Source organism: Rhinolophus sinicus, chromosome 3, assembly GCF_057876585.1.
Source record: "Rhinolophus sinicus isolate RSI-liver-muscle chromosome 3, RSI-T2T, whole genome shotgun sequence".
Lineage (NCBI taxonomy): Eukaryota > Metazoa > Chordata > Mammalia > Chiroptera > Rhinolophidae > Rhinolophus > Rhinolophus sinicus.
Genome location: NC_142503.1, coordinates 101,228,032 through 101,253,687, shown reverse-complemented (window position 1 = coordinate 101,253,687; position 25,656 = coordinate 101,228,032). Strand labels below are relative to the sequence as shown.

General features: G+C 56.1%; 1 protein-coding gene across 7 annotated transcripts in view; it reads left to right on the top strand.

Annotated features, from left to right (window-relative positions):
• The window catches only part of LINGO1 (leucine rich repeat and Ig domain containing 1), a 194,113-nt gene that overhangs the window by 130,812 nt on the left and 37,645 nt on the right, over window positions 1-25,656 (top strand). For all 7 annotated transcript variants that reach the window (XM_074328307.2, XM_074328306.2, XM_074328310.2 and 4 more), the window contains one exon: window positions 4,122-4,207. The gene's annotated coding sequence lies outside the window, so the exon portion shown is untranslated. The remainder of the gene's footprint in view (window positions 1-4,121; window positions 4,208-25,656) is intronic.

Sequence of the window (25,656 nt, the reverse complement as noted above, 5' to 3'; positions counted from 1 at the left end):
CCCTGGGGCCTCTGTTCTCATCTTGAGGGGCTGCCTCTTTTCCTGTCCCCTGTGTTGTCCCACAGGCACACACAGCATTTAAGGTGATAATTGCCAAAGTTAAGTGCCAATAAGTTCATAATATAAACCTATAATTAAGCTTGCAGCTGGTGGGCACTTGGGTCTCCAAGGCACCCTGTCAGAGGTTTCCTCCCCACCGCCCTCCCAAGCACCCATCCAGGTCAGTTGAGTTGGGGGCCTCAGGGCCTTTCTGAGAGCTGGTCCCAGACCTGAGTCAGGCATAAAGCTCTGAAGACACCCCTGCCTTTGTTTCAAAGTCAAGTTCAAGCCTTTGAATGTAGGCCAAGGCCCCAACTGCTGTGGAGGTGCCCTCACCTGCCTCAGCTAACACCTCCCTCGTCCAGGTGGGGATTGTCTTGTTGAAAGGCCTGGAACCTCCCCCTTTTCCTTCTGAATAACAAACCCTTAAACTTGGGGGTTGAGAGTATTCCACCACCACCCCTTGAGATCCCACTTATTTAGGGGCTCCCAAATGGGGCTTAGTTCTCTCACCCAGAAAGTCATCCCAGCATGTTCTCAGACCACATATGACAGCGAGGTCATGTGCCCCAGGTGGAGAGTGGGGGCGCAGTAGGGTAGCAAGGTTGTGCTGACTGACTAGTTCTCGCTGAACTCCCGGTGATTTGGTACAAAAGCTCCCTTCTTTCTTCCTTTAGCTATTGACTCACACTACACGTCCAGTGTGGGAAGTGGTCCTTGAGTCATGCAGGGGACTGACAGAAGCTCCCCCATCTGGAACATGTGGCCTCCGTCAGTCACTGTGACAAAGCAGAAAAAGTGGTAGTCATGCACTGGCTCTTAAATGCTATGGCCCAGCGATGACACACGTCACTTTTGTTCAGAGTCCATCGGCCAGAACTTCTCATACGGCCTCAACTGACTGTAAAGCTCTGAGGAACTATGGGGGGCAGTGTGCCCGGGGGCGGGTGCAGAGGAAACGTGCCCAGACATTCAGTGAGCAATAAAATTTTCTGTACGGGTGTCATGAGACCACCCTCAGAGCAAGGGTTTCAGAAGAGCCAAGCCCATGACTTCACATTCATTCTCTCCGCCTGGGGTGGCATGGCCAGAGAGGCTGAGTGCCTGGGCAGGCCAGGTGGGAAAAGCTCTAAGCAAGAGTCCCTGTAGACAAATGAGGCCCTGGCAGGCCCAGGACCCCCACCCTCCGGCTCCAGCTTTGCCTCAGCCTTTCCCTTCTTATCTTATTGATCGATTTCAATTCTAACACCATCCTACACATTGAATTTCTCAGGAGGAGAAGCAGGATTGAGTGAGGATGAATTCAGCTTTGGTGGGAGAAAATCCCGGAGGAGACATCCAGAGGCCACTGTGTCTTAGTCCATTGAGGCTGCTAGAACAAAATCCCACTGACTGGGTGGCTTATAAACAACAGCAATTAATCTCTCACAGTCCTGGAGGCTGAAGCTCCAAGATCAAGGTTACGGCAGATTTGGTGTCTAGTGAGGGCCCGCTTCCTGGTTTGCAGATGGCCGACTTTTCATGGTGTCCTCACATGGTGCACGAGGCACCCCCGTGCAGTCTCCCTGGGGTCTCTTTTATAAGAGCAGTTATCCCACTCACGAGGGCTCCACCCTCATTCCCAAAAGCCCCACCCCAAATATCATTACACTAGAGATTAGGTTTCAACATATGAAGTGGTGAGGGGGACACAAACATTCAATTCGTGGCACACTGGGTGTGATGGCCTCAAGCCCAGGAGAGCACCCCTGCTGGGACAGAAAGGGCTGTAAGCTGTTGGCTTTCTTCCACGCTTCCATTCCTCAGCAGATGTGGGTGCCACGGGCCCTGGAATGTACTGATTATGACTGCAGAGTCTGACTCCAGAACACCTAGGATTGAAATTGGCTTGGCCCCTTATTAACTGTGTGACCTTGAGCTAGTTACTTCTCTATGCCTCAGTTTTCATCTCTTTAAAACAGGGCTTTTGATAGCGTCTGTGTCTCTTAGGGTAGTTGTGAAGATTAAATGAGTTGGTACTTGTAAAGCCCTCAGAATGATGCCGGGCATATGATAAGGGCCCCATTAATGTCAGCTGTCACCACTACCACTGTCATCGTCGTCGTCGTCATCACCGTCATCCAGTTCTAGGTGTTGGGGAGTAGATGTCAAGGTCCCTGCTCTCACATATGATGGGGGAAATGGAAAATTGTACGTAGATAATTAAATTAAGATGATAATTTCAATGGTGATGGTCCTAAAACAATAAATCAGGCGCATGAAAAATCACTCATTGTCATTAGACTGGGAAACACAAACGGAAAGCATGATGAGGTCCCACTGTGTAGCGACCACACTGACTTCTATAAAACTGACACCACCAAGTGCTGGTGAGGATACAGAGCAAACAACTCATATGTTGCTGGTGGGAATGCAAAATAGTAGAGCCACTTTGGGAAACAGTTTGGCACTTTCTTATAAAGTTAAAAATATGCTTACTGTGTAACCCAGCAATCCCGCTGCTAGGTACCCAAGAGATATAGCAACTTACGTTCATACAAAAACCCGTATGCGAATATTTACAGTGGCTTTATTCATAATAGTCCAAAACAGGAAACAATCCAAATGCCTTCAGCTGGTGAATAGATAAACAATTGAATACTACTCAGCAATAAAAAAAAAAAAAAAAAAAGAAATTCTGATGCAAGAAACAACAGAAGTAAATCTCAAAAGCATAGTACGCTAAGTGAACAAAGCTAGACTCAAAAGGCTACATATAGATGATTCCATTTATGTGACATTGTAGAAAAGGCAAAACTGTAGGCAAAAAACATCAGTGATTGTCAGGGGCTGGGAGTGGGGGGAGCTGACTACAAAGGGACAGAATTGGGTGATAGAATTGTTCTATATCTTGATCACGGTAGTGGTTACACGGCTGTATGCAGGTGTCAAAACTCATACAAGTGTGCACTAAAAAAGGTAAATTTTACTGTACGTAAATTATACCTCAATTAACCTGACTGGAAAACAAAGCTAGCTGTGGGATTGTTGAGACAGGGAAAACCAAATGATGAATCAGTCAGTCAGGGTGTGTGACCGCGTAAGGAGGGGCTCCTGCACACAGCAGTCGGGGAAGGCTTTCTGAGGAGGTGCCTGGAGCTGAACCGAGAGCAGAAGGATCCGGGCCTGCGAGGACTGGGGGAGGGTGTGCCGGGCAGAGCAGCAAGGCGGCACAGGTGGCTGGAGCTGAGTGAAGGAGGAGAGGGCGGGAGACAGGCCAGGGGCTCTGACTCTCCTCTGGGCATGATGAGCCCCATTGGGAGCACTTGTAGAGGGAAACTGAAACATTAATGTAGGTGAGGTGGTGCAGGGAGGAGAAGGGAGGGGAGGACAGGCAACAGCAGCTTGTGATACAAGATGGGGGTGCGGTGACCTGAGGAGAGGGTGGGTCGGGGAGCCCGGCAGGCTGAGGTAGGGGCACTGGCACGGGCAGCTGGGGTCCTTTGGGACCTTGCTGAGAGTATTGCGGGGGGTAGTGGGGCAGAAGCCAGACATCTGGGTTGAGGGGTGTATGGATGAGGACATGTAAGTGAAACTTAGAGGGGACAGACTTGGTGGGAAGCAGTGGGAATCTCAGAGAGAACAGGGTGGAGCAGCCCATTATTGTGTGTGTACGTGTATATGCGTGTGTGTGCGTGCATGTGGGCGTACGTGTGTATGCATGTGTGTTATACGTGTGTGTAGGTGTGTATGTGTGTGGGTGTGTATGTATGTATGTGTGCATGTGTGTGTATGTGTGTGTATGGTATGTGTGTATGCTTGGTGTGACTACAACTTGCAGAGTGGGCCTGACTTATTGAGATGGCCAGAAGTGGGGTCTCGGACAGGGTCTTGAATGCCAGGCCAGAGAGGCCACTCGGGGGGCTGGGGGCTGGCATGGGGCTGGTGTTGCAAGGCCCATCCCTGAGGTAGGAGGTAGTGCAGAGTTCCCCTGGGCTGGGGCACCAGGACCTGTCTTGGGGAACCCGTCCTGAGGTGGGCCCACCGGGGGTGGCCGAAACCCCATCTTTGCTGGCACTAATATTCTTGCTCTTCCTCCACAGTGCATGCTGGGACCGCGACGGACAGGTTGCTGCTCGCCAGGCCCCCTGAGGCCACTCTGTTTGCCTCCTGGTGCAGTCTAACCCAGGTAGGGGGCGCGAGGTGGGCTCACTGGCTCAGGCCTCTGCGCCCAGTGGGAGGTCTCTGGGAGTGAGGCCTGAATGAGCCCCCGCCAGAGGAAAGGATGTGGGCACAGCAGAGTCATCTGGCCAAGGCTCCCAGGCTTCTGAGAAAGCGGGCCACCCCGGCAGCCATCCGTCCTCACCAGGCCACCTCCCTGGGGCACCGGGAGGCCTGGGACACACAATTCCTCCAGCGCCCGTTTGCTGTCACATGTTCACGGTGTGCAGGCTGTCCGGGACTTTCTCTGCACATACCTGCTAGTACTCTGGCTGTGGAGGTTCTGCCTCTGTGGGGCACTGCCTGCTGTCACTGTACTCACCTTGTGACTCAGGAAGGCCGGCTCTCTGCTGGACTGCCCCAGGGCAGGGCTTCCCCCCCCCTGCACCCAGCTCACTTCTCCAGTTGGTGTTTGTCTGCTGCTCCTGGACACCTCAGATGGACGCTTTCTGCTTAGCGCCAAGTGCCTCAAGGGCTGGGATGGGCTGTGGACTAGGCTTGCTAGAAAAAACACAGAATGTCCAGTTAAATCTGAACTTCAGACAGATCAATCTTTTTTATTTATTTATTTTTTTAAGCATTAGTTCATCAGAAACACTGCACAAGACGTACACTTTTACTTGCTAAATCTGGCAGCCCTAGTGGGGGCTGACGTCCCCGTCTCCCTCCTCTTCTGGCTAGTTCTCCCTGCTGGGCCACCGTGGCCCTCTCGGGTCAGTGGCAGGTATCTGGGAACCCAGGGAGGCCGAGCTTGCTCAGGCCACAGTGAGTGGCCATTTCCTAACCCCCACATCCTCTGGACCATTCCCACTGGAGGCTGGGGCAGCAGTCCTGGCTGCTGAGAGCAGTTTCAGGGTCCTGTCTCCCCGTCTGGCTCTCTGACAGCAGGGTCCAAGCTGAGGAGATCATGGGGTGGGGTTGGCTGGGCCTCTGGCCCTGTGAGCGGAGCTGTGAGACAACTCATGAATAGAAAATTATTTCGTGAGCTTGAGACCCAGAGTACTTGGGGGTACAGAGGTAGAGGTCGGGGTAACAGGGATGAGGCAGGGCCGGGATAGTGGAAGGCTTGGAATATACAATTCCTGCATCCTCGACAATGGGGAGACATGGGAGTGTTTTCACTGTAAGCTGAGTTATGTTTCTGACTATATGTTCTCTGTGGGTTCTCTACCTAGTTACCTCACAATGCAGGGTATTTTAGCATGGAGTTCAACCCTCCTCGTAATCTCTTCTTCCCCAGGGCTAGACGCTGCTAACTAGTTTGATAGATATCCTTCCAGACATTTTTCTATGCGCTTACAACCATCTTTTAAAAAGGAAAAACATGGGATCATGCAAGTTACACTGCTCTGTCACTTGACTTTTTACTTTCATTTATTGTATAGCTCATTCCAGAGTTCTTCCCTCTCCTTTTATGCCCATTGTTTGGATGGTCTTTAAATTATGTATCAATTATTAATCCTGTTGGTGGCCCTTTAGATGGCTTCCGGTGTTGGGCTATTTATAACCTTTACGGGGAATCTCCCAGGCCCCACATCTGTGTGCACTTGTGTTCTGGGACCTGCAGGGATGTTTCTGGTGGTGGATTGCCTGGGTCAGAGGGCACACACATTTCCAGATTTGCTTGTACGGCCAGACTAACCTCCGGAGGCTGTGCCGATCTACTATGCACAAGAGGCCCCTTCCCCTTGCCAGCCATGGGCATTGTCAGTCACGTAAGCCCCTGCCACTCTGACAGGTAAAACTGATTCTATTTTCTGTTTCTTTGGCCACTATGAGTTTGAGCATAACTGTGTGTGGGCCGTTTCAGTTGCTTCCTTTGTGGATGGCCGTTTCAGGCCATGTCCTCGCTTATTTTTCTACTCATCTGTCCATTCATTCAATAAGCACTTATCGAGCCCCTACTATGTGTTGGACACTGTTTGGATTAGGGACCTCACTGAACGAGACTGACAAAAAATACCTGCTCCATGACACTGATGCTCTAGTAGAGGAGAGGCAGCCAAGGAAAAGCAGATGCGTGAACTGCAGCGTGTGTGTGAGTGTTGAGTACTAAGAAGAAAAACATGAAGCAGGGAGGAACGGAAGGTGTTGGGCCACTTGGACGTGGCAGCCGGGAAGGCCCTCCTGGGAGGTGGCACTGAAGTTCAGCCCTGTAGGCAGGACAGACAATCAGGAGCGGGCCAGTCTGCTCAGGGCTCCGTGCAGCCAGGACAGGGTGTGTGAGGAGCGAGTGGGACACGCGGCCAGAGAGGATCAAGAGCCAGGTCACGCAGGGCCTGTGGGCCCACCTAGGGACCCGCTTGTCCTTACAATGAGGCTCGGAGCCAGGGGGAGCTTCTGATTAGTGACATGACATGATCTGCATTTCGTTTTCACCAGATCCCTCTGGCTGCTGTGAAGGGGGCTAGAGTGGAAGAAGGGAGATCAATCAATACTGTTGAGGTGATCTGGGGAGGGGTTGTGGGGGCTTGGACTAGGGGTCCTGATGGAGGTGGGGCCAAGTGGATGGATTCTGGGTGCGCGCTCATGGCAGAGCCAATAGGATCTGCTGAAAGATCGGACGAGGTGGTGTGTGTGAAAGGGCGCAAGTGTTACTGCCTTAGTCGTCTTGGGCTGCCACAACCAAATACCATAGGCTGGGGGGCTTAAACAACGCAGTTTTGTTTCTCACTCTTCGGGAGACTGGGAAGTCCAAGATCAAGGTGCCGGCAGACAGACTCAGTTCTTGGCGAGGAGCCTGCTTGGCTTGCAGACGGCCTCTGTTTCCCTGTGTGCTCGCATGAGCTCTTCTGTGTGCAGGTGGAGCGAGAGCTCTGGTGTCTCTCCCTCTTATAAGGGCTCTGATCCCATCATGGGGGCCCCACCCTCATCACCTCCTCTAACCCCAATCACCTCCCAAAGGCCCACCTCCAAATACCATCACATTATGGTGAGGGTTTCAACATAGGAATTTTGGAGGCGAAACATTCAGTCCACAACAATGACACCAATGGTTTCGGCCCAAGTGGCTGGAAGGGTGGGGCTGCCAACAACAGAGAGGCAGAGAAGGGGAGTCGTGGGTTTGAGTGGGAGAGCTCTGCTGTGGCCAGGACTGGTTATGTGAGGGGTGGCGCACAGAGCAAAATGAAACTAGGTGGCCCTTTGTTTAAAAAAATTATTAGAAGTTTCCACGTGGTGACAGTAGAGCATGAAACCAAGCCGGGGCCCTGTGTGACTGCCTCGGTGGCCGCTGGTGAGCAGGCCTGTGGACTGTGACGTGCAGGCGACATCCAAGTACAGACGTGCAGCGCATGGCCGGGTACACGAGGCTGGGCTTCAGGAGGAGGTCTGGGCTGGAGATACAAACTGGGGGTCATCAGTGTAAAGATAGTATTTAAAACCATGGGCTGGATGAGTGTCAAGGGAGTGAGACTAGATAGGAAAGGGAAGGACCAAAGGGAAGGACAAAGGGGCCTCCTTCAGCCAGAAGTTGGGGAGCTGAGGAGGAACCGAAAAGGCGACTGAGTAGGAGCAACCAGCAAGGTGGAGGAGGACCAGGCAAGTGTGATGTCCTGGAAGCCAAGAGCAAGGCGTGTCACGTCCGAGGGTGAGTGAGCTGTACGCTGAGCCCTGATGGTGCGTTAGCCGTGGGGAGGTCACAGGTGACCTTGTCTCAGTGATGGGGGTGGGTGTGTGTGCATGAGTGTGTACGTGTGTGAAATGCATCTTATTGACTTGCAAGAGCAAATTCATTTATAAGAGGGTAAGTGATTTAACCCTTTATCTGTCACATGCTGTAAATGTTTTCTTTCACAGTTTTATGGTTTTTGTTTTGTTTTGTTTTTTTGTCATTTAGGTTTATGGAGTTTTTTTTAACCCCTTAAAAGTTTAAACTTGTCCTGTGGTCAAGTCTGTCACTCTTTCCTTTAGCGGTTCTGACCTCACCTACTGCAAAATTTTGAAAATGTTGCCTCATATTGTTTTCTAGTGGTTTATGATATTTAAAAATCTTCAAATATCTAGTTCATCTGGAATGTTTTTATGCGTGTGGTGTGAGGTAGGGACCTGTGTTTGTTCCCAAGTGGCCAGCCAGCCAGTTGTTTTGCTGTTGACTGAGTAAGCGGCCCTTTCTGTCCCCACTGCTCTGCATCTCCATTCCCAGCGTCGACTCAGTGTCCCCACAGTCTCCGGGGCTGTCCAGGCCTTAGTGTTTGATTCCATTCACCTTTGCCTGGGCAGAGATGTAGCAAGTAGAGAGAATGGACAGACAGTGGTGATTGATTGAGGGTAGAGGTGGGGAAGCAGACACAGCTGCCTTCCCCACCTGTACCCTCAATCAGTGAGGGAGGAGGCGCAGGGACGTTAGGGGTGAGGGGAGCTCTTGGGCATTGAGGCATCACCACAGTTCTGCAAGGCTGTTCTGTGCGCTCATTTGCAGATGAGGAAACAGAGGTTCAGCCAGGTTTCATGCATGTCCCGTGGTCTCCGCTCTTGGGAGGTGGAGCTCACACTGGAGGGCAGCTTTCTCGGCTCCAGGGCCTGTGTTCTATCCACGGCTGTGAAGGGGGAGGTGGAAGGACGGGGTTCCAGGAAGGCTGGAAGGGCTCCAGGCACAAAATGACCCCCACAGCTCACTCTGCCATTGGGTAGGGTCGGGAAGGTTTTCCCATTTCCTGAGCAACCTGTTAAAACCAAAATGTTCCTGGCAGGGAATCACACTTTAAGTTTACAGCTAACATCTTAATTATCAGTTGCCACCTCTGTGGGGATGAGCGGACAGCCCGCTGAGGACACTGAATGGGGCCAGTGTGATGTGTATCTGTGTGGTACGGCCAGGAGGGAGGGGTGTGAGGGGAGGGCAGGTTTCCAACAATCCGCAGCTTTTTCTGGACCCTTGGGAAAGAGAGGGAGGGGGAACTGCATCCACTGGGAGCTCAAGGGGATGTGGCAGGAGTAAGCTGAAGGGGGGAGGGGAGTGGCAACTTCTCTGTGGAAACCTATAGCTGGGCTCAGAGAGGAGCTGCATCTATTAGACACCTGCTGTGTCCTGATACCAGAGGAGGCTTAGCACAGTCTCAGTCTTGTCCTGTCAAGAGCAGCAATCAGCCACCCAGGAGCGACCTTGGGACAGCTGCAGGGTCGGGCTCAGTGTGTGACCCAGGTCAGGAGGGCCTAACCCTAGAGGTCACCCAGAGGGGTGGCTGAACTCCTTAGGCTGAAGGAAGATACAGCAAGAGGCCCCACATGGTACCAGGCCGCTTCCCACCGCACTGGTGCCTGGGGGCAGGGGACTAGAAAGGAGATGTGGCTGCTTGTCTAGAGCTGGTTTTTCTCTCCCAGAGGGGCTTCCCTCCCCCTTTGTGTCCGTCTGCACAAGGGGGCTGACCTGTGTCTTTGGGGGATATCATGTGTCTAAAAAGGTGCCAGGTGCCCAGTCACTTCGACACTGTGCTGGAGCCTGGCTTAGCCTTCCTGGGACTCGGGCTAGAGCAGCCCCTCCGTCATCACCCCTTTCCTCTCCCGTCTTGTCCATCCTCTCCCCTGTCCTTTCCTCCTCCCTTCTCCCTCCCTTCCCTTCCCCTCTCCTACTCTGCCGCCAACTGTAGTCTTGCACCCAGCTGTGGTGGTCAGACCCTGAGACACCCAGACACCTTTTCAGGTCAAAGCTGGCCCAGGTCCTGGGTGACCTGCAGCCAGGCACACCTCCAGCTCTTCCCTCATTTTCACTTGCACACCCTCCTAAACTTGCTGCCAGGGCTCAGCCAGGTAGAAGCAAAGTGAGATGGGAGGGGAGGAGCGGCCCAGAGCACTCCAGGGGGGGCACCTACGTGAGCAAAGGCCTGGGTCTCTGGAGGTGCTGGGAGTGGGGCCTGGCATGAGGAGGGGAAGCGGGGAGGGGGAGGGGTCAGATAGAGGATGCCTCCGCGGCTGGCTGAGGACTTCAGAACTTATTCCTGAGGCCAGTAGTTTTCAAACTCTGTTTTTCTTCAGCATTTCAAACCTATCATAGGGAAGCCTGAAGTGGAAAATGGACTCGATCATTCATTTAGCAAATATTTACTGGGCACCTAGCTTTCTAGACCCAGAGGCACAGCTGTGAACCAAGCAGAAACTAGCTCCCTGCGCTCCGGGAGCTGACACCCTGTAGGGAAGTGTGGCTGAACGAGTGATGGCCTCACCCTGCGTCCTGCGTCCTGAGTCCTGTGTCCTGCCTGCTTCCTCTGTCTCCTGGCCCCGGGCATCTCCACAGACATGGGGACTCAAGGGGCTGGTTCTGGAAATCTGCTTTCCTTGAGGGACCTGAAAGAGAAGCTAAAGGAGAGGATTCCTTTCTGCTCATGGAAGGTTCTGGGAGGAAGGGTGGCCAAGACAAAGAGGAGGTGAGCAGAGAGGAAAGGCGAGAAGGGCTCAGGACAGGCGCCCACCCGCCGTGGCTCACCCTCTAGGCCAGGGGCAGGGCTGGGGCTTTCCCAGGCGTGGTGGCCACCTGCCCTGTCCCAGTTTTAGCAACTCAGTCCCAGGATGGCTGGTCACCATACCAGAAAGCCTGTCTGTCCCTGAGGCTGATTGGCCTTTGTCCCTGGCCAACCCAGAAGGTCCAGTCAAGCTGTGCTGGGCCTCTGAGCAACCAAATGTTTAGGTCAAGGTGCTGGCTGTACCGGAGACTGTGAGCCGCTGCTGCTCCCTGGGGTGAGTGGAGGCAGGTGGGGCAGGCCCCAGAGGCCAGGTCTGACCGAGGCCAGATCAGGACTTGACTCTGAGGCCTGCGTAGGGCCTGGGGCTCGAGGCAGAGCTGCCTACACTGCTGAGTCCGCCTGCCTCTGCCATCAGAGTCTGGCCGCCGACTCAGGAGTTCTGGCTTCCCTTCTCAGTTCCGCCTCCGGCTTGCCATGTGACCTTCGGAAGGCGACTGTGAGCCTGGCCCCAGTGGCCTTGCCTGGGACACGGCTGTGACTGTGGACCAGAGCCATCTGTGGGAGGCTTTGCAGAGCACAAAATGTGTCCTGGAGTAATGTGCTGCCGTGGTCACTGCTGTGGCTCAGATGCCTGGCCTTGGAGTGCCCACTGTGGGCACCGTGGAGAAGGGGGAGTATTCAAGGGTGAGATCGCCAGTGGACTTTAGCCCCTGGGAGAGAGTCCGAGGCAGGTGGACAAAAGGTTGAGGGACTTTGGCCTTCCTTAGCTGGGGGCAGAGTCACCTCCTAGGGCAGAGGTGACCCAGAGCCTGAACACTCCACGTCCCAAAGTGACATCCGATTTTTCCCTCTCTCGGGGGCAGATAAGAGGTGGGTGGTCCAGGCCCAAGCCTGGGGCTGCACGCACAGCCTCCTGCCTTCTGCCCCTCTACCTAATGGCTAATTACACCCTGACATGCAGGCAGGCAAAGAAGGGATTTTCTGTGAAGCAAAATCTCCCGTAAAATGTTCGGGCCACGCTGGGCTCTGCTTCCAGCCTCCTCATCACCACTGCTTGGCTGAGCCACGGCCTGGGAGGCCACCTGGGGCTCCTTAGTTTCTTTCTGACAGGGAGACGTTTCCATGGCCTGGGCTTGGCTTTGGGCCCAGGATGCTGCGTGCGTGCGAGTGTGTGAATGTGCGTGCGTGTGTGCACCTGTGTGCTGGCTTGTGTCCAGCCCATGCACCTTCATTTATGAACTTGGCGATGTGTGTGTGTTCTGAGTGCGTGTTTTATGTGCCTGTGGCTGTGACACACCAGCAGGCACGCCGCAGCTCATAACGGCTGCCGGAGCCATCTCGGCCGGTGCTTCTCTACTGTGCGGTTTCTCAGATTCCTGGGGGCTGCCTATGAGAGCCTCTCAGTGGCTAAAGGGCCACTCTGTGTGTGAGTCCCACCTGTGATTGGCACGGCATGCTGGTTTTGGGTGTGGGTTGAAAGCCTTGAAGTCCCCACAGGCTCAGGGGCTCGGGGATACCAGATGGCAGCTGGCTGGCTCACATTTGAGTCAAACTTTGCCTCTCTTCTTTGTCTTGAGTGCTTATTTGATTCTACCAAGTTTTGAGTGCTTGATGAGGGCCAGGAGAGGGCAGGGTATTTGTTTCTGAGAGTTCGTGGAGCCGGGACATGTCCGTCCCTCTGTCAGTGCCTTCGGCCACACTGCCTGTTCCAGCCATAGAGCCGCTGTATGTGCACTGAGGTCGCCTCCTAAAGCTGGTGTTTGAACTTTATTCACATCTCCACATTGTGCAACATATGGGACTATTGTAGCCATTTGGCAGTTGAGGAAACAGGTCCAGAGAGGCAGAGCCAGGTTTGAAGTCACTCGGTAAGCCAGGGCTTTCAGCAGGGTCACCAGCTCCTCCTCCCGGCTCACGGACCCCTTGCACTGAGCCCCAGTCCTGGGCCACTGGACCCAGGGAGAACAGGCTCCCGTTTCATGAATGAATCCAACTGGAGGCACTGCCTTCTCCGAGTGGAGCTCTCCTTTCCTGTCATCACTCGGCATTGTCCTAGAGAGATGGCCCCAAGTCAACAGGCAGGGAACCACAGGAGGTAATAGCATTGATGTCCATCATTGATATTTCCTTACTGTGGCTGTAATTAGCAATTCTCCCACGGCTGAGGCCCGATCCGGCAGACAAGTAGAGGAGTGCTGGCTTATTAATGTCAGCCTGTTAATGTCACACTGACAAGGCTGACGGGGGGGTGGCTTTAGGGAGGGAGGAGGAGAAGCAGGCTGGGCAGAAGGGTCAGCCCCCCCTCCTCCACCAGGCGCTTGTTCTCCTTGAGCACAGCCCTCCTGTCCCACGTGTCCCAAGGGAGTTCACGTTCCAGGTTGCCTCCGTCACCCCACGGCCCCTCGCTGCTCCCTGTTCTGACAGGATGGCTAGGATTAAAGAGTGGCCTCCATGTCCCTGTCAAGCACGCAGGCATGAGCCTGCGGGCCCCCCCTCCCAGGAAGGTTCATGGGAACCGTCCCAGGTAGCCAGAGGAGGGAGAGGCACCCCTTAGCCCTCGCCCTTCTCCAGAGGGGAGAGTGCCAGCCCTGCCACATCCTGATCACCTCCACAGCCACGCGAGGCAGCCCCATCCTGCACATGTCCCCTCTCCACGTACTGCTCCAGAGAGGGGCTAAGACGAGCACTCCAGACCCCTGGGAACCTCCTGTCCACTACTTCAGGCTTTCCTTCCCCTCTCCCCCCAGGGAATTCTCGGGGCAGCATACCCCGCACCTCTGCTCCAACCCGATTGCTTGCTTCAGTGTCCTGCCCAGATCTCTTTAGATTCTTTGGTCCCTTTAGCGGGGAGAGCCAAGCCAACCATCATCTGGAGAGGCTGTGACCCAGCCCTTGACAGCTCCCACCTTCCTTGCCTCCAGGTGGCCTCTTTGCTGCATGCCTGGTCTAGGGCTGTTCCGAACTACTGATTAGGGGGGAAAAAAAAAGTAGTGGTAGCACTTGTTTCTTGAGTGTTTTTTTCTGCGCCAGCTTCTGTTGAAAGCATCTTATGAGCATTTGATCCTTATAACAACACTAAGGGGTAAATATGCTTATTCCTATTTTACAGATGAGGAAGACTGAGAGGCAAGGAAATTAAGTTAGCCACCCAAGATCACAGGGCTGCTGAGTCGTGGGCCCAGTGAGCTGGGCCCTATGTCTGGCTGAGCAGCCCCCTCCTCTACCTCACGTCTATTCCTGCATCTGCCTCTCTCTTCCAGGAGCTCCAAGGGCAGGCAGGGGCCATATCTTCTTGAGCCCCCAGCCCAAGGCTGGCCCCCACACAGAGAGGGGAGTAGGGGAAGCCGCACATGCTCTAAGCTCTGATTTCCGCAGCAGGCCCTCCTGCGCCTCAGGTGTGTGCCTGCTGACCCCACAGCGCTGCGTGCTCCCTGCCCACAAGGGCCTTACCCACCGTGTGCCCCGCTGGTGCTGGTTGCTGAATGAGGGACCAGTGCTGCCTGCAAGGCCCCCGGAGGCAGAGAGAGGCAGCCCTGCCTGCCGAGCTGCCTCCTCGAGGACCTTCAGAGCACGTGCCTCAGCTCATGCTGGGTCTTGGCGAGGATGTCCATACAGTCACATCATGGATTTGTCCATTTGTTCATTTATTCAGTCATTCAACAAACACTTGCTAGATGCTGTGTGCTCAGTGCCAAGCCCTGTGGAGGGTCTTAAGTGTGCTGAGACCATCAGGTCCTGCCATGCCCTGGGGAGCCCGCAGCCTCGTCCAGACCTGAGCAGTGCGGGTAAAATGGGCCCAGTGGAGGCAGTACCAAAGCATCGGTGTGCGTGGTGGGTGGGGGAGGGAGGCAGCACAGAAGAGGAAACCTGAATGGTTTTTTAAGGAGAGGGAGGTGTTTTCAGGCTGCCGGAGAGGGAGGGCACCACAGGCAAAGGGAGCAGCTTGTGCAAAGGCTCCGAGTCTGGGAGAGCAGGTCAGAGTTAGGAAGAGGTAGAGTTCAATTACAAAATACCCAGGTGGGTGAGCCCGGTTATAGAGACGGGGTAGGGGTAGCTGTGGAAGCTCTTGGGAGGATAGGTGCCCCCACCCCCGCTGCTGGGGACCCCTGGAGGGACATATGAGGACAATCCCTGAAGACTAGGTCTTCTACAAATGGCTACAGGCCCAAGACACATTGCAGGGAGGTCACACTTCTCCTTTCTTGCCCAGCGTGGGGTGAGGTGTGGGCAGGTCAGCATCCGTGGGGGGGCTGTCCCCAGCATGGGGACTGAGCCAGCTGTGGAGGAGTGTGTTAGGACAGAGATGCCCTGACTATACCAGGAGGCTCCTTGGGCTTAGGGACCAGATGTCCTGTGCTGCGCTGGCCTGGAGGGCACCCATGACTAGATTCTCCCACCTGTGCCACGCCTCCCAGCCCTCGCAGCTCTGGGCAGAAGGGAGACTGAGGCCTGCCAGTGGCAAGGCCCTGACCAGGGCCACACACCAGTAGTCGGGGAGATAGGGTTCCTCCCAAGCTTCAGGGGGATGTTGGGGTCCTCCGTAAGGACAAGACCCCCAGCTCTCAGGGTCCAAGGCAGAGCCAGGGCGGACACCCTGTGTGGCACAGAGAAGGCCTGGCAGGACCCACCAAGGTCAGAGGTCAGACAAGGAGCCTGGCATGTTGGCAGAGGAAGAGGCTTCCCTGTGGAGTCTTAGTGCTGGAAGCTTTTCCAGGATTTGACTGGAGCACCTAGTGGCTGGTCTCTGGGGAAAATGTCATGCGCCTCATGAAGCCCAGAGCAGCCCCAGTGGGAGCCAAGCTCTGCCTGGCCATCCTCCTCCCGTGTGCGCAGGCGCGTACCTGCAAGTGCCCACCTGTGTGTCAAGCTCACACTCAGGCGTGTTCAGACCTGCTTCTGTTCGTACTTGCAGACCTCTGTGTGTGTGTCATGTGTCCAGCTGTGTGCCCACATGTCCCGTATCCGTATGTGTATAGGCCACGCCAGCAGCCCCCCAGGGCACAACTTTTTCTTCCCACCCTAGACAGAAAGCTCCCAAACTTGCCGCTGACCAGTTTGGGTCTAGCTCTGCCCTGCCCCTCGCATGGCCCTCTGAGTCCTGAGGTCTGGCCTCCTGGGGACGGGGACAGGCACTGTGGGTGGAGATAGGCATGAGGAGGCTGGCTCAGGCTGAGAGGCGTCAGCCAGCTCTTTTTCATGCTGATCCTCTCCCCACCCACACTAAGTGCCCTCCATGGGGTCCTGACAGGTAGGTGCCCTCCCCTGCCACTTGTGCAGTCCCCGTGATGGGGAGCTCCCTGCCTCCCAGGGCAGCAGCAGGGACGTGGGGGACCCTGCCCAGAAAGGAGAGGTCAGGAAGGGAGGGAGTGGTGTCAGCGCCCGGGGCTCTCCCCCAATAGCCAGGCGGGGGCTTCAGCTCCTGGCGGCAAGGTCAGGCCGGAGGACTCACCTTGTTGTCAAAAACTATTAGTGGCAGCAGCAAGGGATCCGGGGAGGATTTCTCTCATTTCCCAGAGCTTTCAGCAAGCCTCCTCCCTTCCCACCCCTCCGCCTGCCAGGGCTGGGAACACACACACACACACACACACACACACACACACACACGCACGCACGCGCGCGCCAGCTCCTGTGTGGCTGAGAGAGGGAGAGAAATCTAGGTTAGTCTCCCAGGGAGGACTCCGTGGCTCTCCCCACCTCCTCCCCGCACATCTCAGCATTGCCAGTGCCGCCTCAGTCCTGCCCAGCCTGTCAGAGGTGCCTTGCGCTGGGACCCCAGGCTCAACACTCCCTGTTCCTTGCTGGGCCTCCCTGTCTAGGTGACCTCATGCCAGGCCAGCAGCAGAAGCTCCCCGACCCCCCACAGCCCTCCAGCTTCAGCCCTTGGGGTCGGGGATGACGGGAGGAGTGGTTGGGGACATCTGTCTCTGGAGCTGGGACCGTTTAATAGCAACCCCACGCAGAGAATGTAGACACAGACGGGGACCCCTAGGGTGGAATTTCAGGCAACCTGACCACATGGCAGGGGCTCGGGTCTGGGTAGGATGCCTCAGGAGTGGCAAGGGGTTTCTGAGAGAGAAGGTGGACAGAGAGGCAGCTAAAGATAGTACTGCCATTTCAGGATGGAGCTTGGAGTAGGACTTCAGCTCAGCTAAGCCGGTGCCTGAGATGGGACCCAAGTCCAGATGGGGAGCCTGCCACACCCACTGAGCTCAGGGAGCCCTTCATTGGACTGGGTGGCAGAGGGAGGTGGTGGTGTTTCCTGCGTCGCTGGGGGGAATTGCAACGGTCTGAGTCATCCAGGGACACTGGAAGCCTGCCCCTACCTCCACCCCAGGAGACACCAAAGCCACTTCCTTCTACTGCCCTGGCACACAGTTCTCAGGCACCCAGCAGGGTGTGACGCAGGGTCCTCAGTGCCTGCCTAAGCGTGTCTGTTGGGTGAAGGGATAGGAAAGTGATTTGATTGAAGCTAGCTAGAAAGAACAACTTCCTGATGCCACTGGGACAGCCTGGCCTCAGGACTTGATGCATATAGAGGTGAGACAGATCCTTAAAAGGGCTGTCAGGTGGAGGGCACCCAGGCACCCACAGCTCCCCCTGCCTGCCAAGTGTGGGGAGGCACCAGCTGCCTGCCTGCACAGGCTTCAGCCTGATCCAGAACCGCCAGGCCCAGAGCCCACCGGGATGTGTGTCTTTATTCAAGCATTGGGTATGTGGGTCCCGTGTAGGGGTTGGCTGTTGAACTATTGGTGTCACTTGTGTGTATGTGTGTGCACATATGGTGCTGTTTAAAGGATCTAGAGGGATTGTAGTTAAGGCCATGGAGAGGGTGGCTGCACCAGCCTGTTCGGGAGTGGAGACTCCCCGGCCAGGCATGTGGGGAAACACTGGCTAGAGGAGCTGGTCTTTAACCTTGAGGCCTGGCTGTGAGAGGGGCGAAAGAAGGCCAGGGAACGCCCTGAAGAGGGGGTGCAGAGTGTTTGGGTTTGAGAGGCGGAGGTGAGGCAGGCTCATGTTCTCCTTGGATGGGGTCCCAGGGCAGGGCCGGTCTCCCCACTCAGATTGGGGCTCCTGTGGCTTTATCGGCTCCTGGACCGCCTGCCTCCTCCTTGAGAACCTATAGAAGGAAGTTTCCTGCCTTCTTGTCCTCAAGGCCCCCAGCCAGCCACATCCCTACCACTCTGACCATGCCTGGCCCATCCTTCCCTTGTTCCCTGTGGCCCCCACCAGGAAGCTGCAACCCCACATTCAGGGACACCTCTTGCAGGAGCTGGGACAGCTGGGGCTCCCCTGGGAGGATTGGGGCCGCCACACATCATCCCGCTCTTAACCTGCCTGAGTCAGCACATGCACGGGACCCCATGGGCTGGGGACACATGTCACATGTGCACAGCCTCCCTGAGCAACAGGGCAAGGAACCGGAAAGGACAGCTGGCTCTTACTTTGCCGGGGTGGCTTGCTCAGCCCACCTCTTTCTCCTCTGGCCTCCATTCAGAGGGCCCCGCGGGACTCCTGGCAGGTGCTGGGCAGGTGTAGTGTGGGCAGTGTCCCAGGCGGGAATGGCCCATGAAGATTGGGGTGGAATCTGAGACGACCTCTCCCCTCCCGGAGCCATTGGGCCTTGGAGGGTCTGCAAGACCCTGTGGGTCAGCATAGCCCCTGTGCAGACAGGGAAACTGAGGCTCAGTGAAGTGGGAAACTGAGGCCTTGTGCAGGGTGTGGTTAGGGCCACCTGTCCCAGCTTGCTCAGCCCCTCTAGGAAGGGCAGAGGGTAGGAAAGTCAGAAGGCACAGGGGTGCAGAATCTAGGGTGGAGTGAGGATGTGACCAACTAGTCACCCAGCAAATGGTGTCTGAGCCCCTGGACCAGAGAAGGGCTCATATTAACCCTGCCCTCAAGTGGGCAATGGACAGTGACCTGTACTGTGTCTCATATGGCCTGGCAAGGTAGGCACTGTTATCCCCATTTCATAGATGCACAAACTGAGGCCCTAAAGGCTCGTGAATAGAGAGGGACAGTGCCTATTCATAGGGGAACAAACGTGCTCCTGGTGCAGGGGGCTCTTCCACACTGAACACTCTCAGCAAGGAGGCTGTGCTCGCTGCCTTGAGACAGAGCTGGCATCAGCTCCTCTGAGAGGCAGACACTTCTCTGTAGGACTCCGAACTTCCCCGTTTGTTCCCAGTGTTGGCCAAGAATTTCTCCTGCAAGTCTGGCCATAGTCCCTAATGCTTTAACTTCACTCACCACTCTTGGGGGGATGTTGTCAATCCACAGCCACCCCCCCCCCCTCTCCTCTCCTCCTCTGCTTTCTTGGTTCCGGGTCTGAGCATTTGGGCATTGGCCCCTGCCCCCTGCAGCCTAGCTAGCCCCTGCAGGCAAAGCTGACCCACTCCAGCCTTCCCACCCAGGCCTGAGGGTCAGCTCGCCTTTGCCCAGCAGTGCTGTTCTCACCACAGCCCTGCTCATCTCATTTCTGTTAAACGCACTTGCCATCTGAAGGGCTTTGTTTCCTGAAGGGTTTCGTTTGTCTGCCCATAACCACTCTCCCAGCCCGTTCCCATCTCTGCAACCTCTCCCTGCCGTGCCCAGCATGGTGGCGAGTGGGCAGCCAGAGCCCTTCCTCCCTCCCTCCTGCCTGTCTTGGGAAGAGGTCTGTTCCCCAGGCAGCTGTCTCATCCCTGCCTCTGTGGGTTTCCCTGGTCCCAAACCAGACACCTGGCTTGACTGAGAACTAGGGCAAACTCTCAAGTCCCTAAAGACTTTGCAGCTCCCACTCCCCACCTTCCCCACCCTGGCTAGGAAGACCTGGGCGTCACCCGGGAGCGTCGTCTGACGCCTGGGGGCCTGGCCTTGCTTATCATGCTCCATACAGAGCAAGCCCCAAGTTTACCATCATCCCAAGAGAAGCTGCCCTTAGATTAAGATGAGCAGGAAAGCAAGGTGGCTTTAACTACTACAAAGGTGTGAGTGATTGATAGCAGTTATGTTATTGGGGTTTGGACAGAGGAGCATTAGAGCAGGAGTATTAATAAGAGTAACAGTAATAACCACTACCTCAGTTTCTAGTGTGTCAGGCATTGTTAACACTGTGCATGTATTAAATCCTTTAATTAACCCACTAGCCTAAATGAATTTCTAATTGGCAGGAAGATAAGGGGAAAATGTTGAGAATAGGAGCTCCTAAACCTGCACCCCAGCTCCCAGCTGGTACAGGGCAGAGCGTCCAGTTGTTTGCACAGCAAACCATGTCAGGCGTTTGCTTGAGGTCACCTGGGGAGGGCAGAGGAGGCTCTGCTCATCCTGGGGGCTCACAGTTCTCCCATGAGACGCTGGGTGGGTGCAGTCTCCCCAGGGTCTCAGAGCTTGGAGCTAAGGGTCATCACCCTTAGCTCCCCCTGAGCTAAGCAGGCCCCCTGAGGAGACAAAGCCAGTGTCCTCCATGGTCCCTGAACTGTCCCCACCTCCAGCAGCTGAGCAGCTGCCTGGCCCTCGGGTACACCTTTGACTGCACTCCAGGCTGCACGTGCCCCAGAGCCTGCCTAGAAACGCAGTTTCACGTGAGTCAGCTGGGCGCCTGTTGGGTGAGTGGAGCTGGGAGCTGGGGGCTGGGATGAGGGTCCCATTCTGCAGGTGGGGAGCCCAAGGCTCAGTGAAGAGAAGTAACTGTACTGAACCCTCCTCTCCAGAAGGACGGCCTAATGAGCTCCTGAAGTGAGAAGGGGCCTGCTGCATTCTAACAGGGACTCACCACGTCACGCAGACAAATGGGAGCTAATGCTGGCATTTCAGATCCCACCTCTTTCCCTCCCCTCCAGGCAGTCTCCTGGTTGCCCAGGGCACCCCCTGTGGGAGGAGGCCAAGCAGCTGCTCCCAGGCAGTCCTCCCTACGCCTCCCCCCCGCCCCCCCAGCCTCTCCTAACCTGCCAGCTTTCAAGGTCAGGCCGCTTGCTAACTCAGTAATTGATCTGGGAGATTTCCATTATAAATCTCTCAGCTGTGGCCAACTTCTCCCATACAGCTAGCAGCCACAACCCACAGCCCATTCCATCCAACCTACCCTGGCAATGACCCCTCATCCATCCCTCCTGGGAAGGTAGCTGGCCACTCCCTGTCCTCCCACCTCCGCATCAGGGCTCCAGAGACTTTGAGAAGTAACTTGGTTCTGAATTGACCTCAACCACCAACTACGGAGTGATCTCAAGCAAACCACTTTCCCTCTCTGAGCCTCTGTGTCCACACCTGGCCCGTGGATCTAATCAGATGGCCTTGAGGATCCAGTAGGAGAAAGTATGGGAGCTGGAAGGGTGGCCACTGTGCTGAGGGCTCCTGTGGGACCCATGCCTGGGGGTCCTCAGGATGGAAGAGCCCAGGGTAGGGCATGACAACACCTGCTTTTCTTAGCAAGTTGGGAAGCCTTCTCAGAGGAGGTGGCATTTAGGCTGGGCCCTGAAGGATGAGCAGACTCCCCCACATTTGGGGGTGGGAACAGTGGTAGATGGCATTCTGGGGCGTAAAGAAGGGGCCCCACAGGGAGGCATGACAAGCAGGGGTCCTAGGTTTTCTCACTTGTAAACCTGAGCACGTCCAGCCCCTGCTTACACAGTGGTTCCTCGATGCCCTTGGGCTGTAGTCCCCACGCCCCGGGGGAGTTTCCGAGGCACCAGAGGCACTGCCCTGCCCCAGGCCTCCAGCCGGGATGAATTTCCTCAGTTTTCTATACAGGCTCTAGCCTTTGCACCAGCTGCTCCCTAATTTGGCTCTATGACCACAATACAATTGTACTCTGCAACCAAATAAAACCCCCACTCCTTCCCAAGGCCCCCCAGGCCCTATGTGATCTGCCTCCCGCTCCCTCAGAGCCCACCCTTCTCTCGGTTCCAGATCCTGGCATTGGGTCTCCAGTTCAGGACTCGGCTCAAATGTGCCCAGCTTACGTAGCCAGCAGGGGGCCAGCCATGCCACTGTGCAGGACCGACGTGTGTCCAGGATGCAGAACTTGTAGTGCGAAAACCAGGGTGTCCCAGACACTTCTTGGTGGCCAGCCACCCTGCTCTCCCAGCCCCTGTGGCAGGCCACCTGTTTTCTTGTCCTTGCCGCTCTTCATTCGGAAGACTGGTTTGTCTGTGTGCTTTTCCTCATTGACCGTCGTCGATGGGCTGTGTCCACCACCGGCCTCGGACCTGACCTGTGTCCAGCTCTGAATCCCTCATGGCCGGAGCAGTGCCGGCCAGTGCCTGAAGACGCCCAGTGTTTGTTATGAGTGAGTGAGGGGCGTGGACTCACACCTGCATCAGCCTCTCGTCTCTGGCCTCAGTTTCCCATCTGTACCCTGAGGTGGGCTCTGGGTGTCTCAGGAAGGGCTCTCCCAGTCCCAGTGCCCACACAAGCAGCACGTTGGAGAGGAGGGGCAGTGCCCAGCTCAGTGAGGTGGCCCAGCAGCCGGGTGGGGACAGCGCAGCTAGGGGAGAGCACGGTGTCACAGCCCTCACCTTCCTAGATGCTCACCATCACCTGGTGGCCATTACTGGGCCAGACCCAGGGTGGGGGTGTCCAAGTGATGGTACCGGCTGTCAAGCCCCACTCCCCTCCCGCCCCCTGGGAACAGATGGCCTAAGCTTGGGCGAGTGGTAGAGATGGGGACTGGCATTTGTGTATAAGTGTGGTTTTTAAAAATCTGACACATTTTTGTCACGTCTTGGTGCATCAGAACAGTGAAGGAGGCGGGAGTGTGAAGAATGTTTTAACTTGCAACTTTGTAACAGTTCCAGTTTCCCTGGGCCTCCTCCCCCTCCCCCAAGCCTCCACGGAGGAGCCTCCAAGCCCATCTGTTCCTGAATCCCTGCTCTCCGCAACCCCAAATCCATCCATCCTCCCTCCCTTCCTTCCTTCCTTCCTTCCTTCCTTCCTTCCTTCCTTCCTTCCTTCCTTCCTTCCTTCCTTCCTTCCATCCGTTGTCTTTTTAGTCAGTTGACAGGGAGAGAGAATCAGAGGAAGCAGCTCCGGACCCCAGGACCCTGGGCAGGCCTGTCCCTTTGGAGTCAGTTAGTTCTCTGACCCTGGCGCTCATGGAAATGTCCGGGGGAGAGGGATTAGAAATGGGGAGGATACAGGAGGGATCTCGACAGGGAGCATCCAGGGAGGTGACCCCAAGCTGGCAGAGGGAGCCGTTCCTGAAGCCAGACTGAGTGGGTCCCAGCCTTCACTCCCCTCAGGTTTGGGGCTTGGGTCACCCTGCTCCCATTCAGCCTGCATTCCACCTAGCCCACCCGGAAAGATCTTTGAAGGTGACCCAGGGCTGGCTGAGGTCTAGGGCAGCTGCTCCAGGGTCAGGTGGAGTGACGAGGAGCCAGGACCAGGCACCTAGGCGTCCATCCACCGCCCTGCTGTGCTTGTCAGCCCTGCAGTGCCCTGGGAGAGGAAGCAGGGTGGATGCCAGGCCCTAGAAGATTTGTGTCTCAGCCGCCAGCCCTGCTGTCCCCAGGCCTGCCTGACACTAGCTTCCATTTCATTAGTCTAGGAAATGCCAACTGGCCTGGAAAACCAGGAGTCCGCACAGCAGGCTGGTAGGAGCTGCCCTGGGCATGGGAAGCAGTTAGTGGCTCGAAGGGGCAGTGCCTGGGCCAGCAGGGCTGCTGGGCTCCTGTGCTCATGTTTGCAGTGGGGTGGGGGGCAGGGAGTTGGTGTTTCGCTGCCAGGGGCAAAGAAACCAGCCATAGCTCCATCCTGTTCCCAGCCTCTCTCACACCTGACAGAACCGCCAGCGTCCAGGTCATGTACTAGGGGCAAAGGCAGGGGGCCGGGGGGGGGGGGCGGCGGGGGAGGCAGAAGGAGCCCCCTCCCCCACGTGACAGGCCCACTCTGTTCTGCCTTTAGGAGCTGAGAACAGGGTTCAAAGGCTGCACCAGATCACTGCTGACCACAGAAAGCCCCACCTCCCTGCACCCTGGGTGGGGCTTAGGACTGCCGGGCTCCCCACCCTACAAGAGTCTGCAGGAGGTGGTGTCCCTTGCTCAGGAGGGTGAGCTCTCGTTAGGGCAGCCAAATGAACCGACATCGCCCATTGCAGCCTGGGCTCAGAATCCAGGGCACAGCTGAGTGACTGCCAGGCGAGGCTCACCATATGGGCGCAGGGCGCTGCGGGGGGGAGGAGCTGGGGTTGCCATGAGAACCCGCACACTGGCATTTCCTCTTTTGGGGAGGCTGAACCATACTTCGCAGGCGGTGTAGGCTTCTGAATCCCATTTCTCTGTGTTTTTTAGGGAAGGAAAAAGGGCAGGGGAAGGGGGTGGGAGAGACGAGGAGGGAGCACAGGAATGGTGTGGCTCTCGGGGCTGCTGAGGGTTGGTCAGGGCCTATGCTCCCAGAGCTCAGCCCGGGACTGAAGCAGCACCTGGTGTCCCCTCTGACCCCTGTCCAGACCTTTTCCTTAAAATACACGACCCTGTGTCCTGCCTGAGCTTTCAGCTCAACTCTTTGGTCCCTTTCTGGGTTCCTTGTCCTCATCCTGTTCCTTGAGTGTCCACTCTGACAGTGACACTGGAGTGGAGACGGCAGACCCTTGGGCCTGCTCCCGGGGTCTCAGTCAGGGCAGGCATCCATTCTGACCTGAGGCGGGCGTCCCAGAGTCCTTCAGCAGCTGGGCAGTGGCCCTCCACACGGCTGCAGCAGATATGGAAGGCTGTCTGGACGGAGGGCAGGGAACCGTGCAAGGGTGGGAGGTGGGAGGTGAGCTCGGGGGACGTGGGGTGCTGAAAGGAGAGGGCTGTTCCCACCTATCCATCCGGTCAGGGTGTGGGGGGTGGGTATCGTGAGAATCCAGGCTTCGGGTGGGGACAGGCCTGGTGTGAACCCAGCTCCAGCTCTTCATAGGTGTGACACCTCTAGCAAACGAACCTCCGTGAGCCCCGGTTTCTTTGTTCTATAAATGAGTTTGACAGAATCTCCACTGCAGGTTTCCTGTGGCGTACGCACAGTGGAGGCACTGGAGTAGATCTCATTAAATGGCAGCTGCCACTGTCTGACCTTCAGGACATGGTCCCTGGCATTAGCTGGGGCCGTTGCGATGAGTTTATGTGGTCCTGAGCCTGGAAGGGTGCCCACCTGGGCAAAGGTGTGGTGGGACGCAGCACAGCATGCGCTGGGTAATAAGCACAGCCGTCCTGACAGGAAGGGAGTGGAAGGGCAGGAAGAAGGCTGAGCGTGACAGCTAGGGAGCTTGGACCTGGGCACAGACAGGCCTGGCCCCTCCAGGCCCTGGGCAGGCCCAGGCCACATGGGCAGCTTGAAAGCAGAGCCTTGCCTCCATTGAATCTCTGGCTCTCCCCCAGCTCCTCTTCCCAGAACCTGGCCTGTCATGTGTGGGGCAGCCAGACTTCCTCCTTGGAAAGTACCCCAGACCTTGGAAAACGGCTATGGAGTAAGGAGACCAGCACTGTGACATGTGACCCTGGGAAAGCCCTGCTCTCTGGACAGCCATTCCTGACTGTAAATGGGGTTTGACTGCTGACTTTCCCTCCTCCGGGGCTTAGGAGGGTCCAGGAAACGATGGGGCAAGTTTCCTCTAGCACGTGTCTATAGAAAACAGGAGGGAAGTCTGGCCCTTTTCCTGTGGAGCAAGTAGGGAGGGCAGGGTGGAGAGTGGGGCCACTGCACCCTGGGTATTGCCTTCAATGATAACAGAGCCCACGTGTCAAGTCCTCCTGTGTACCAAGACCTTCATATCTCCTTTCACTCTCATAATAACAGGGGAGTAGCATCATTCCTATTTGACACCTGAGAAGATGGAGGCTCAGAGGAGTGTAACCTGCCCAGGGTCACCCAGCTAGAGGAATAGAGGCAGGACTAGCCAGGTCTGCTTAGCTCAGGAACCCTGCCCATTACTTCTCCAGGCCTCTCCTCTGACTTCCTCCAGCTCCCACAGACAGGCCCCAATCCAGCCATTCCAATGGGCCACTGTGGAGGGCTGCAGGGAGAATGGGGAGAAAGGCCCTGGGCACAAGGCCCCAGGGATGCAGGA